At 38.1% G+C, this 11697-nt stretch overlaps 1 pseudogene; it reads left to right on the top strand.

Annotated features, from left to right (window-relative positions):
• Window positions 1–2273: 2273 nt before the first annotated feature.
• On the top strand, window positions 2274–3320 carry LOC143664767 (E3 ubiquitin-protein ligase Hakai pseudogene; annotated as a pseudogene).
• The last annotated feature ends 8377 nt before the right edge of the window (window positions 3321–11697 follow it).

Genomic DNA, 11697 nt, shown 5'->3' with positions numbered 1-11697 from the left:
AATTTTTCCCCTGCAAAAATGCTGACGCTTTCAAAGTTCTCTTCAGTCCCTGGTGACTGTTGTTACAAGGAGACAGCTCTTTCCAAGGAATAAAAATGCATGTATCTCATGTGATATTGACAAAAATCAATGCATCTTCACTTCCAAAGGTTCACAGGCTTAGCCTTGAGGCTGGATTTTGTCTCTAAAATAAACTGAAGTTTAAATAAAGCTGTTGGGAAAGAGTGAGGTGAGACATTTCATAAAAGAGGTTCAACCCCCTCTATGCTGGTGATTTAGTGAGTGGCTTGAGATCTCATTTCAAATGCCCTGTGGAAGTTCCATCATTTTACTTTAATTAGAGTGTCTTCTAACTATCTAGACTTCCAGAACATTCCCAAAAGTCTCTAGAAAAGAAAACAGCCACTTCTTCCCACAGGACTAGAGAAGACCTAAATTCTGCCTCTCTTAGGACTCCAAGCCTATTGCCATATTCAAGATTCTCTGAGGTTTTCTTCTTGCTAATATGTAGAAGGCCTATGAATTCCCTTAATACACTGTGAAATTAGCTGTGTGAGAAATTAATGCCTTTTTCCAAATATTATCACCAGTTATTACAATGAAAAGGTACAACTCAACTATGTACTAACAAGAAGGAATCCTTTTTAATAAGTGAACCAAGGAGAAAATAGTACAGTAGGCTGGTGATTCTTAAATCTAATTGTCCAGGAGCTATATGCCACTTTAACTACAAAACCTAAAGAAATGTTGTGTTTAGGTAGACACTTAGGCTTCACTCTCAATATATTCAAAGCTGATGGCTTTTCCCTCTAAACTCATGCTTTGTTTTTAATGTTTGTATAAATTCATCGCAACTGCTACCATCATCAGCACAACTACTTAAACCACAAGAGTGGAAGTCATCATTATCTTCATTTTAATTTATTTTAACAGCATCATTGATGCATAATTGACATACAGCAAAATGCACATATTTGAAGTGCACATTTTTAAAGCTTTGCCTTGAGTGTATCTCATGAAAACATCACCATGATCAATATAGTGAACATATACAGCACCTCCAAACCTTTCCATTCCCCTGTACTAGCATTCTATCCTGCCACCCCATGAACCCCTCCTCAAGCACTCACGGATCCACCTTCTTAAATTAAAGGCTAGTTATCATTTTCTAGAATTTTAAACGGATTTATAGAGCAGCTACTCTTTTTTTATCACTACTTTAAATCAACATTATTATTTTGATATTCATTCATGTCGCATGTATCAAAATTTCATTCCTATTTATTGCTGAGAAATATTTCATTTATGAATATGCAATAATTTGTTTTTCCATTCACCTGTTGCTGAACATTATCTCGGTTCCAGTTTTGGCCATTACAAATAAAGCTGTTCAGAAAATACATATGAAAGTCTTTAAATGTTCTTAATGTCCACTTCTCTTGGATAAATATCTAAAAGCATAATAACTCTCATATAGTAGTCATATTTTTAGCATTTTGAGAAATGAACACCTGTTTTTTAAAGTATTTGTGCTGTTTCATTTTCCCATCAGCAGTTTATGAAAGTTCCAGTTCCTCCACATTCTTGCCTAGGCTGATATGGTCAGTCTTTTTAATTTTATCCATTCCAATATATGTGTACTTTTTTCTTTGTATGGTTTTAATTTGCATTTCCTTAATAACTAATGATATTATACATATTTTCATATGCTTATTGTCATCCATATATCTTAGCTGGTAAGTGTATGTTTAAAGTTTACCCTTTTCTGTTGTTCATTTCCTTGTTTTGTGAGTTCTTTATATATTCTTCATATGTTTTACAGTGTGGATATCTTTATCAGATATGTTTTGGAAATATTTTCTTTTGATCTGTGTGTTGCTTTTCATTCTCTTAACAGTGTTATTTGAATAAGAGTTTTTTTTTTAATTTGGTAAAGTCCAGTATATCAGCTTGTACTTTTATGAATTATGCTTTTGATGTTATAACTATCTCCAAAGCTTTAAGGTGAGGGAGTAATTGGGATGGAGCATGTGTGTGCCTTCTGGAATGCTGGGTGTGCTGGTTTGAAATTATTATGTACCCCAGAAAAGCCATGTTCTTCTTACCCATTCTTGTAGGTACAGACATTGTTAAGTGGGATCTTTTGATTAGGATGTTTCCATAGAGATGTGACCCACTCAGTTGAAGGTGGATCTTAATCCTTTATTGGATTAAAGACCTTTATTGGAAAGAGCTCATGGGAAAAAAAGCTCTTTTGATGACTGTGCTACTTACACGAAAAAAGGGAGATAAGATGTTGTCCAGGCTGTAGTGATCCTGTCCAGCAAACTGAACAGTGTTCATGATGTTCTCTCTTCAAAGCATTGTTCAAGGGTGCAAGAGAAATATTTGTCTCAAGACTTACAGGCTCATATCAACCTCCACCACATGAAAGGTGGAAAATCTGTTACCTGTGATTCACTTGAAAATATTTATCATCCTATTGCCCCACCCTCAGCTGAAATCCCTGATCACTTTATTATACCTCTAGAAAAGCACCACATACCAAAGCAGCACATCATGATGCCACTTTCTCCTTTGCAGCATGTGCCACACAAGCACTATAATCAGCCATATGAGGATATTTGTGCTCCTCCAGCAGAATTGTCCACAGCTCCACCTAAACCTCATTTTGTCAGTCAGGAAACCTTTCATGTTCAACAAGAAAACACAGCAATTTAATAACTGTTCCTATTCAAGATGATTCAGACTCAGGTGTTAGAGAACCATGACCTCCTTCCCCAGCACCTGCTCACCAGTATCCTGAATATCAGGGTCAACCAGTGGTACCACACCCTCATCACATTATGCCTCCCAACAACATTATGTACCACCCCTACCTCCTGCACCACTAGGAAACCAGCCAATGCCACTTTCTCCCCAGGCCGCAGCTATTTCTCACTTGGTTTATAGCCAAGCTCCACCTCCACCAAAGGCCTCTGCTCCACCACCAAAAGCCCCTCCCCCTGGACATATTATTGCTCAGATGCCACCTTATATGACTTGTCCTCCACCAGGACCTCCCCTACCTCAGCATGGTGGTCCAGCTGTAAGTGCACCCCCTTCTCACCATTATTATCCTAACTCTTTACCTAGTTCACTGAAGATCCAGTAACTCTGAACCCCCATTTATACAACCAGTGGGAATGACTCCCGGTATATGACCTGCACTAAGAGGGTCACCTCCTCCTCCCTGAATGCAGGGCCCGCCTTCTCAAGCCCCACTTCCTGGACTACATCACCCAGATCAGACAAGATATAGATTGTATTACCAATGGTAATAGTACTTTGAACTGAAAATATGATGAGAAAAGAAAACTTACATAGTCAACCATTTTACTAAGCCATGACTATTTTCAGAAGGAAATGCACTTTTTCCAGAGGTGACTCTAAAACACACAGGATCTTGTCCCTTAAAATAGTTTTAAACCTTGACCTTAGGACTGATTTCAAATACTGTGCTGGAGTGCAGAGTGGTGGCTTAGTTGAGAAGAGCTATATTATAACAATTTGGTAGTGTGATAAATGGACACAGAGGTACACATTTCTAATATTTCCTAAAAGTTTTTCCATTGTTCCACTTTGAAAAGTATTGCTTTTGGGCAGTGCACCAGTAGCTCAGTGGCAGAATTCTCGCCTGCTGTGTTGGAGACCCGGGCTCAATTGCAGAAACCTGCTTACGTTAAAAAAAAAAAAAAAAAAAAAAAAAAGTATTGCTTTGTAAACCCAATGTTTAATTTTCTTTGTAAACCTAATGTTTAATTTTTCTTTGATACATTTTGTTAACCTGTGTAGAAGAATTAAATTTCAATACAGTTGTCAAAATGCTACTGTTATATGAATTTACTGTGCAGCTACATACTGCTTTCTTTAAGCCATATGTTTCACCAATTGTGCTAATTTGAAATGATGTATGTACCCTAGAAAAACCATGTTTTAATCCTAATATGTTTGAAAGTGTAATTAGATCATCTTCCCAGAGATATGATTTATTCAAGAGTGGCTGTTAAACTGGATTAGGTAGAGATGTGTCTCCACCCATTTGGGTGAAGCTTGATTAGTTTCTGAAGTGCTATAAAAGAGGAAACATTTCAGAAAATGAAGGAGATTCAGAGAGAGCAAAGCAGAATGACATACCCATGAGAAGCAGAGTCCACCAGCCCCAACTTTTGGAGATGAAGAAGGAAAATGCCTCCTGGAGAGCTTCATGAAACAGGGAGCCAGGAATAGAAGCTAGCAGATGATGCTGTGTTTGCCATGTGCCCTTCCAGATGAAAGAGAAACTCTGACTGTGTTCACCATGTGCCATTCCACTTGAGAGAGAAAACCTGAACTTCATTAGCCTTCTTGAACCAAGTTATCTTTCCCTGGATGTCTTAGATTGGACATTTCTATAGACTTGCTTTAATGGGGACATTTTCTCGGCCTTAGAACTGTAAACTAGCAACTTATTAAATTCCCCTTTTTTAAAAACCATTCTGTTTTTGGTATATTGCCTTCCAGCAGCTAGCAAACTAGAACAGCTTTTGGGACCAGGAGCAGGGTGCTGTTGCTCTGGTTTGCAAATACCAAACATGTTAGAATGGCTTTTTAAATGGATAAGGGGAAGATTCTGGAAGAGTTGTGAGAAGCTTGATAGAAAAGGCCTAGAATGCTTTGAAGAGACAATTCATAGAAATGTGGACTCTAAAGGCACTTCTGATAAAGCCTTAGACAAAATGAAGCACATGTTATTATAGACTGGAAGAAAAGTGACCTTTGTTTTAAAATTGCAGACAATCTGGCAAAGTTGACCAGTGGCTTTGGCTGGAAGGCTGATTTTAAAAGCCATGAACTTGGATATTTAGCAGAAGAGATCTCCAAATTAAATATTGGAACTGCAGCCTGCTTTTTCCTTACAGCTTATAGTGAAATGCGACAGGAAAGAGATAAGCTGAAAACTGAACTCTTGGGTACAAAGAAACCAGAAATTGAAGTTCTCGAAAATTTTGGGTCTCCAGAAAGGGAGACTGCAGAGAATTGTGCCCTGTGTGAGGACTGAACCAAATGTGGAAACAGCCAGTCATTTCAGAGAAAGCCAGGATCGGACATGGAGTTATCCAGGAAGGGTTTGTGGAAATTCCTTATGTCTGATGGGCATGACCTATGACTACTATATAGAAAGTCAGCAAAAGTGCTGTGGAACCTGTATAAACAGAAGCACTGCCAGTCCGGACTGGGGGGTTCAGAGAAGGGACACATTGGAGGAAAAATAACTTCAAAGGCAAAGCCACTGAGGCTGGGGTCTGGAGTCAAGAAGGCTTGGGCCAGGAGAACAGACCCACCCAAGCATGTGGAGAGGGTGAGTTTGCCACAAAGGCAGAGAAAGGGCTTTCCACCTTGTTGCAGTGGAAGAGTCATGCTGCCTCAAGCCTTGGAGAGGGTGAAGCACATTCCTTGGGGTTTGGGGAGAGCCTGGTTGCCAGCACATGGAGGGGCTGAGTGTGTGCCCTGGAGAAGGCAGAGAGCCTGGCTGCAGCCCCTATGCTTGGGGAGGGTGGGGCCAAGAAAAAGGTGGCCTCCCCCAATGTCCCTCAAGTTTGCGCTTACAGAGAGGCAGACCTCTGTACAGGCATTTGGAAAGGGTGGGGCTGCCACTTTCTAAAGCCCTGAAGATAAATGACTCTCACACTTTGAAATCTAATGGACTTTTCCCTGTGGGTTTTCAAAAACTATTTGAGTCCAGTGAACCCTGTGTTCCTTCATCCCTATGGAAATGTGTATATGTATCCTATGACTGTTCTTTCTTTGTATGTCAGCAGCACATAACTTGTTATGAGTTTTCAAAAGTCCATAGACAGAGGAGAATTTTCCTCAGCACAGACCATGCTTGTACCTAACTTTGATGAGACTTTGTACTGGTTTTAACCTTGTATTGCATTTGATTGTTACTGAAATGCTCTAAAGTTTTCTGATATTGTGACAGAATTAATGTATTTTGTATATGGGAAAAACATGTCTATTTTAGGGTCCAGAGGGTGGAATGTGCTGCTTTGAAATGATGTATGTGCCCTAGAAAAGCCATGTTTTAATCCTAATATGTTTGAAACTGTAATTAGATAATCTCTCTGGAGATGTGACTTAATCAAGAGTGTCTGTTAAACTGGATTAGGTAGAGGTGTGTCTCCACCTATTTGGGTGGGTCTTGATAGTTTCTGAAGTCCTATAAAAGAGGAAACATTTTGTGGAATTAAGGAGATTCAGAGAGAGCAAAGCAGATTGGCATAGCCATGAGAAGCACAGTCCACCAGCCAGCAATCTTTGGAGATGAAGAAGGAAAATGCCTCCTGGGGAGTTTCATGAAACAGGAAGCCAGGAGAGGAAGCTAGCAGATGATGCCATGTTCAACATATGCCCTTCCAGATGGGAGAGGAACCCTGACCGTATTCACCACATGCCTTTCCAGATGAGAGAGAAACTCTGACTGTGTGTGCCATGTCCTGTTCCACTTGAAAGAGAAGCCCTGAACTTCAACAGCCTTCTTGAACCAAGGTGTGTTTCCCTGGATGCCTTAGATTGGACATTTCTATGGATTTGTTTTAATTGGGACATTTTCTTGGCCCTAGAACTATAAAATAGCAACTTATTAAATTCCCATTTTTAAAAGCCATTTTGTTTCTGGTGTATTGCATTCTGGCAGCTAGCAAACTAGAACACCAATAATTTCTCAAAGTTACAATAAAGCCCTAAAAGTAAACATTTACTAGAATTTACTGTAAAGAAAAGTTCTTGTGAAATCCTCCATTCTTGTCCTTTATGTCTTGACTCTAGCTCACATCTAGAGTGTCATATTCTCCTCCATCCCTCCTCTAATATGAAGTGACTGCTTGTTCAAGGAAGCTTAGTTTCTGTGATCTATTTAAGCCATGTAAGTTGATATCTTTTATTTAAGGTGTTATAAAAAGCAAATTCTGGGTACTATACTCACATCTTCCTTCATGACTTATTAGTCTACTTTTCTATACAAAAGCAATATTGGTGTCATAATTGTTGCAATGAGGATTTCAATAGTAATAAATCTTTATATATGTATTATTTTGTAATGCATGATTAACTTTCAAAGGCATTTTTCAATTATTTCTCACATTAGTCGTTGAAACTGGAAAGTCAAATGTTAAGACATCCAATCTATATGTAGAGAAGATGAAGGTCACAGGAGTTAAATTATTTACTCAAGAATTCATAGTTAATCGGCAGTGGACTTTTCAGTACAAGTCAACCGTAGATAGAATGGGTTTTATTTAAATCTTCTAACTTATTTATTATACCAATATAAGAGGAGTAAGTCACTTACAATTGTATTCATCTTATAGACAGAAATTTGGAGCTCATTGAGGTTAACGATGCACTTTGTCACCAAACTCAAGGAAACAAACTTCAAAGTGGCATTTTCTTTTTTACAAGTTCTAGGATCTTTGTCTACGTCATTCCTGCAAAAGTGTTAAGGGAAAATGCAATTTATTTGCCTTGGTTTACTGACTCATGGATGAGTTTTTGAAGCTACACACACATATATATATATATTAAGAACTTGGCATCTTTAAAGTACTTGTGGAATGACAAGTAACTATTTAAATGTTAAACCCCTCATAATGTTCCACATAGAGTTATCATTTATTTATTTGTTTGTCTCTTATAGGGATACATATATATCAACACAATCCATTGAAAGACTAATAAAAAATATTATTTTTGTTTTCTGATATTGTAAAACAATATCAATAATGTTGAAATGGCCTGTACTGTGTCCAGGCTATATTAAGCTGCATGAAGAGCCTTAATTTCAAACCTTAATAGCTTACCTTTTATTTTACAGCACAAATGATACTGAACCCCTCCTCAGCTTGTCTTCAACCTCTCTGTTTCTCAGGCTGTAGATAAGGGATTCAGCATGGGGTGAGGATGACACAGAACCTTGAGACAGTCTGCTCTTGGTCTGGGGTGTGGGAATGTCCTACTGTCATCTAGAACACTACCCATGGTCCCAGATAGAGACTCACCACATTCAAGTGTGAAAACCACATGACCAGGGCTTTGTTTCACCCCTTAGGAGAATTCATTCTGAGAGCGGTAGGGAATGTGGGAAGGTAGGAGTTTTGATGAGAGACAATAGGACAATAATACACATGATGCCCATCACCACCGACACCATTACACAGCATAACATGTCCTCAAAGGAGAATGTCCAGATGTCTGTCATCTCACAGCAGTGGTTGATATCTCCTTTATCATGCGTGGGGAAGTGCATCATGTAAACTTTCTGATTTCAGCACACCTCTAGTACAGGTCCTAGAATCATTCTGCAGGGCATAGAACTCATGATGGCTAGATACCTCAGAGGGTTACACATAGCCACATTGTAATAATGGGCCATGGGGTCAGGAGGAAGAATTTCAGAAAGAACGAATATTCTTCTTTCTTCCAAGCTTCCAAGCCTTATGCTTTACTTTTCTTCTGGCTATGTGTCTTCTTTGTTCTTTGCCTATAAAGCTACTATTAAACTTCCCCAGTTATCAAAGATCTGCCTTGGTTCCCCCACCATCTGGGCCATGTCTCCTTTAGCAATCTTGCTGCAACAAATGATTGTATTAACTGTTCTTGTTAAATTGTATAGTTTGGCAAATCATTAAAAGACTTCACTTGGGCCAATTAAATAATTATTTATCATATTCTAGGAAGTTTTTAAAATCTCCATTCTAAACATAGGTTTGTCTATGTTTTAATACTTGCAGGCTGTACTTATAATATTTTTCTGTATTCAAGTATATAGATATTCCAAGAAATATACAACCATACCTTTCAATCACCTGCTGTTATAGAATCCTAGACTGTTAAAACTTGAAAAGTTCTGGAGGGCCTTTTTTTCTTTGTGTGTGGTTTATAGATAAAGAAAGGTAGTTTCAAATATTATGTGGCCACTGAGAGAACCAAATTTAGACATTTGGTGTCAGGATAGAAATATTCAGTTGTTACTCAGCGGTGATGTGTACGTTGCTAATGCAAAAGAGTTTAAATTGAATTTACTGTAATTTGTACAAAATTACATGGCATAAGAACAAGGGCATAGTCTCCCATTGGACAGCTTATGAGTTGGTAGCTGTGCACATCTTCTTATTCTCTGTTTGGCTGTTCTGGCTATGCAATTAATGACAATCATGTTTGAAAATGGAGTGGATTTGGACACAGATCCTGAACACTTTCTTATAATGAATTTTTAGCACACTATTTTCTCAGTGATTGTTACCACTTTATGCCCAGTCAATTTAGTCATTTGTAGCTATAGCTGTAGGTATTTTTGCTTGGGAACATTTGAAAGAATTTGTTCTATTTTTAAAGATTCAGGTTGATGTGAACTCAACAGTAGATTCTGTTTACACAGGACAAGGAAGTGTGGTATGTCAGAAGCTTTCAGTCTTGGCAGGTATAATTGCATTACCCCAGAAAAGGGGGGTGATGACTTGGGATTTATCAAAAAAGAATGTCATCTTCTTCCTTAAACAGATCCTCTCTAACCTCCCAGCATTTCTCTTGCTACATCTAGTGCTAGGGACACCTTCCTTATACTCATTACTTTTCCTGTGGTTAATGCTTACCCTACTTTCAGTGCTCCATGTTTTAGGAAGCATTCCACATTGTTGTCTTGGTTGAGTGTCATTGCAATGTGTTCCAAAGGATATCTATGGTAACACTGTCCATTTGTACTGTAATAGCGTTTTTCATGGCCTCCATCTCATCTCTAAGATTTTTGAGGAAAAACACAGTATCTTTGTATTTCCAATATTTATCAATGTGGCTAGTTCGAACAATGACTAATATATTATTTGAACTTCCCATGGTGCTTTGCAATGTCAGGATGACCTACGTACAAATTGGGTGTCTTTTATGAATCTCAACTCCATTGTAGCATGATTTTTCTGATGATTTGGTAAAGAGTCAATCAGTCAACAAAATGTATTGAGTCACTTTCTGTGCATAGCAGTTTGTTTCTATTTGGGTATATATATATATTTGTTGTATTTATCATTTGTTCCCTTGCCTGCCAAGGGAGAGTCACAGTTATCTCCAGGTAAGAACCCAATCATTTCCAGGCAGGAACACTTAAGTAAGAGAAAAAATTAGGATAAAATGGTGTATCCCTCTGAAGATGAAACATTTATTTCAGTGACTTGAAGATCTAATAAAATCACTGATTTCATTCAATATTTAAAATTTTTCTTGAAACATCAGTGAGATATAAGCTTTCTATACAAACTCAGTAGTAAAACTCTATATATTGGCTCACATTATAATTTTATATTTAACCAATGATTTACTATCTGCGTAACTAGAACTTGATTGAAGTTATGGCACTATAACTTCAACTTACTCAACTTCTTGATGATTCACAGCCACAGCTGGTAATTCAGCCATACAATGATTTCAGAGCCACCCATTGGTAATTTCATATTAATGACAATAAATACAATGCAACAATTGACATGTGGGTCCCCATATAATGCACACCTAATCTAATACTGTTTAACACATTGGAGCACTAAATTGCTGCAATATGATGCACAAAATACATACTCTTAGAGTTGGTAAACAGTTATCAAATGGAAAAAAATGTCTGTTACTATATCATGTATATTATATAAATACTATTATTTAGTCATATTATATAAATACATACTTTTTATTTGCTCTTTTAAAGCAGGGAATTAAAACATTAATATGTTGACACACCTCTGACTATTTTATTTGAAGGTATTGTCTGTATGAAGAAGAAAAAATTAAACTCAGAGCAGATATGGCATCCCTAGGTAGGTAAAGAAAGGTAGCAGATATGACAACATGTGAGGTCACTGTCCTAACCCACAGCTGTACATCACCTGACACAGGCTGTCTGCATCAGGATCACAAGATTTTGACCCTGGGAGTGGTTGGTTGGTTGGTTGCACCAACTAAAAATGGGAAAATTTTATATAAATAATTGTATATCTATCTTTATGGGACAATTAAAAGACCTAATTACACTCTTACCTCAGTAGGCTCACGTGAAACACTGGCTGGTCCTTTGCATGGAGCAAGGACCCCAGAGCCCTGGTCCACATGTGCCTATTTTGCCTGGAGTTAGGGACATGCCGCATTGTGGGTTATTGTCTAAGTGCAGCTGCTCTCTTACATCCACACATTTTAGCTTAGCTAATTGATTGGGCCCATAAACAGTAGAGTCCCTAATCCACAGGGTTAGAGGATGGGCCCTGGAACAAGCGTGAAATTTCTGAACTGCTTCTTGATAAGCCTTCCACCTCTCTACACCAATCTCACTTAAAAACAACCCTAATGTGTCATCTCCAGAAAAAGAGAATATGCTAGATTTGTGATGGCTGATCCTTCCCAAGATCCCAACCGCTGATAACAACCCATCAGGGGATTTTCATGGAGACCAGACAACTGTCCCTCTTCCTTTCCTCGAAGCCTCCACTGACTCTCTGTTCTTCCCACAATAGAGGAAGAATTTGAACAAGAAATAGAATTTTGTAGAATAAAAGGCATTCTGACTTACTGTGAAAAGGATAAGGAAGACAAGGAGAGGAAGAAAACAAGACCAGGAAGAAGAGGAAGATAAATGAAAGA

This window comes from Tamandua tetradactyla, chromosome 20 (assembly GCF_023851605.1).
Source record: "Tamandua tetradactyla isolate mTamTet1 chromosome 20, mTamTet1.pri, whole genome shotgun sequence".
Classification (NCBI taxonomy): domain Eukaryota; kingdom Metazoa; phylum Chordata; class Mammalia; order Pilosa; family Myrmecophagidae; genus Tamandua; species Tamandua tetradactyla.
Note: the sequence above shows the minus strand (reverse complement) of the source record. Positions and strands in the feature narration are given on the sequence as shown.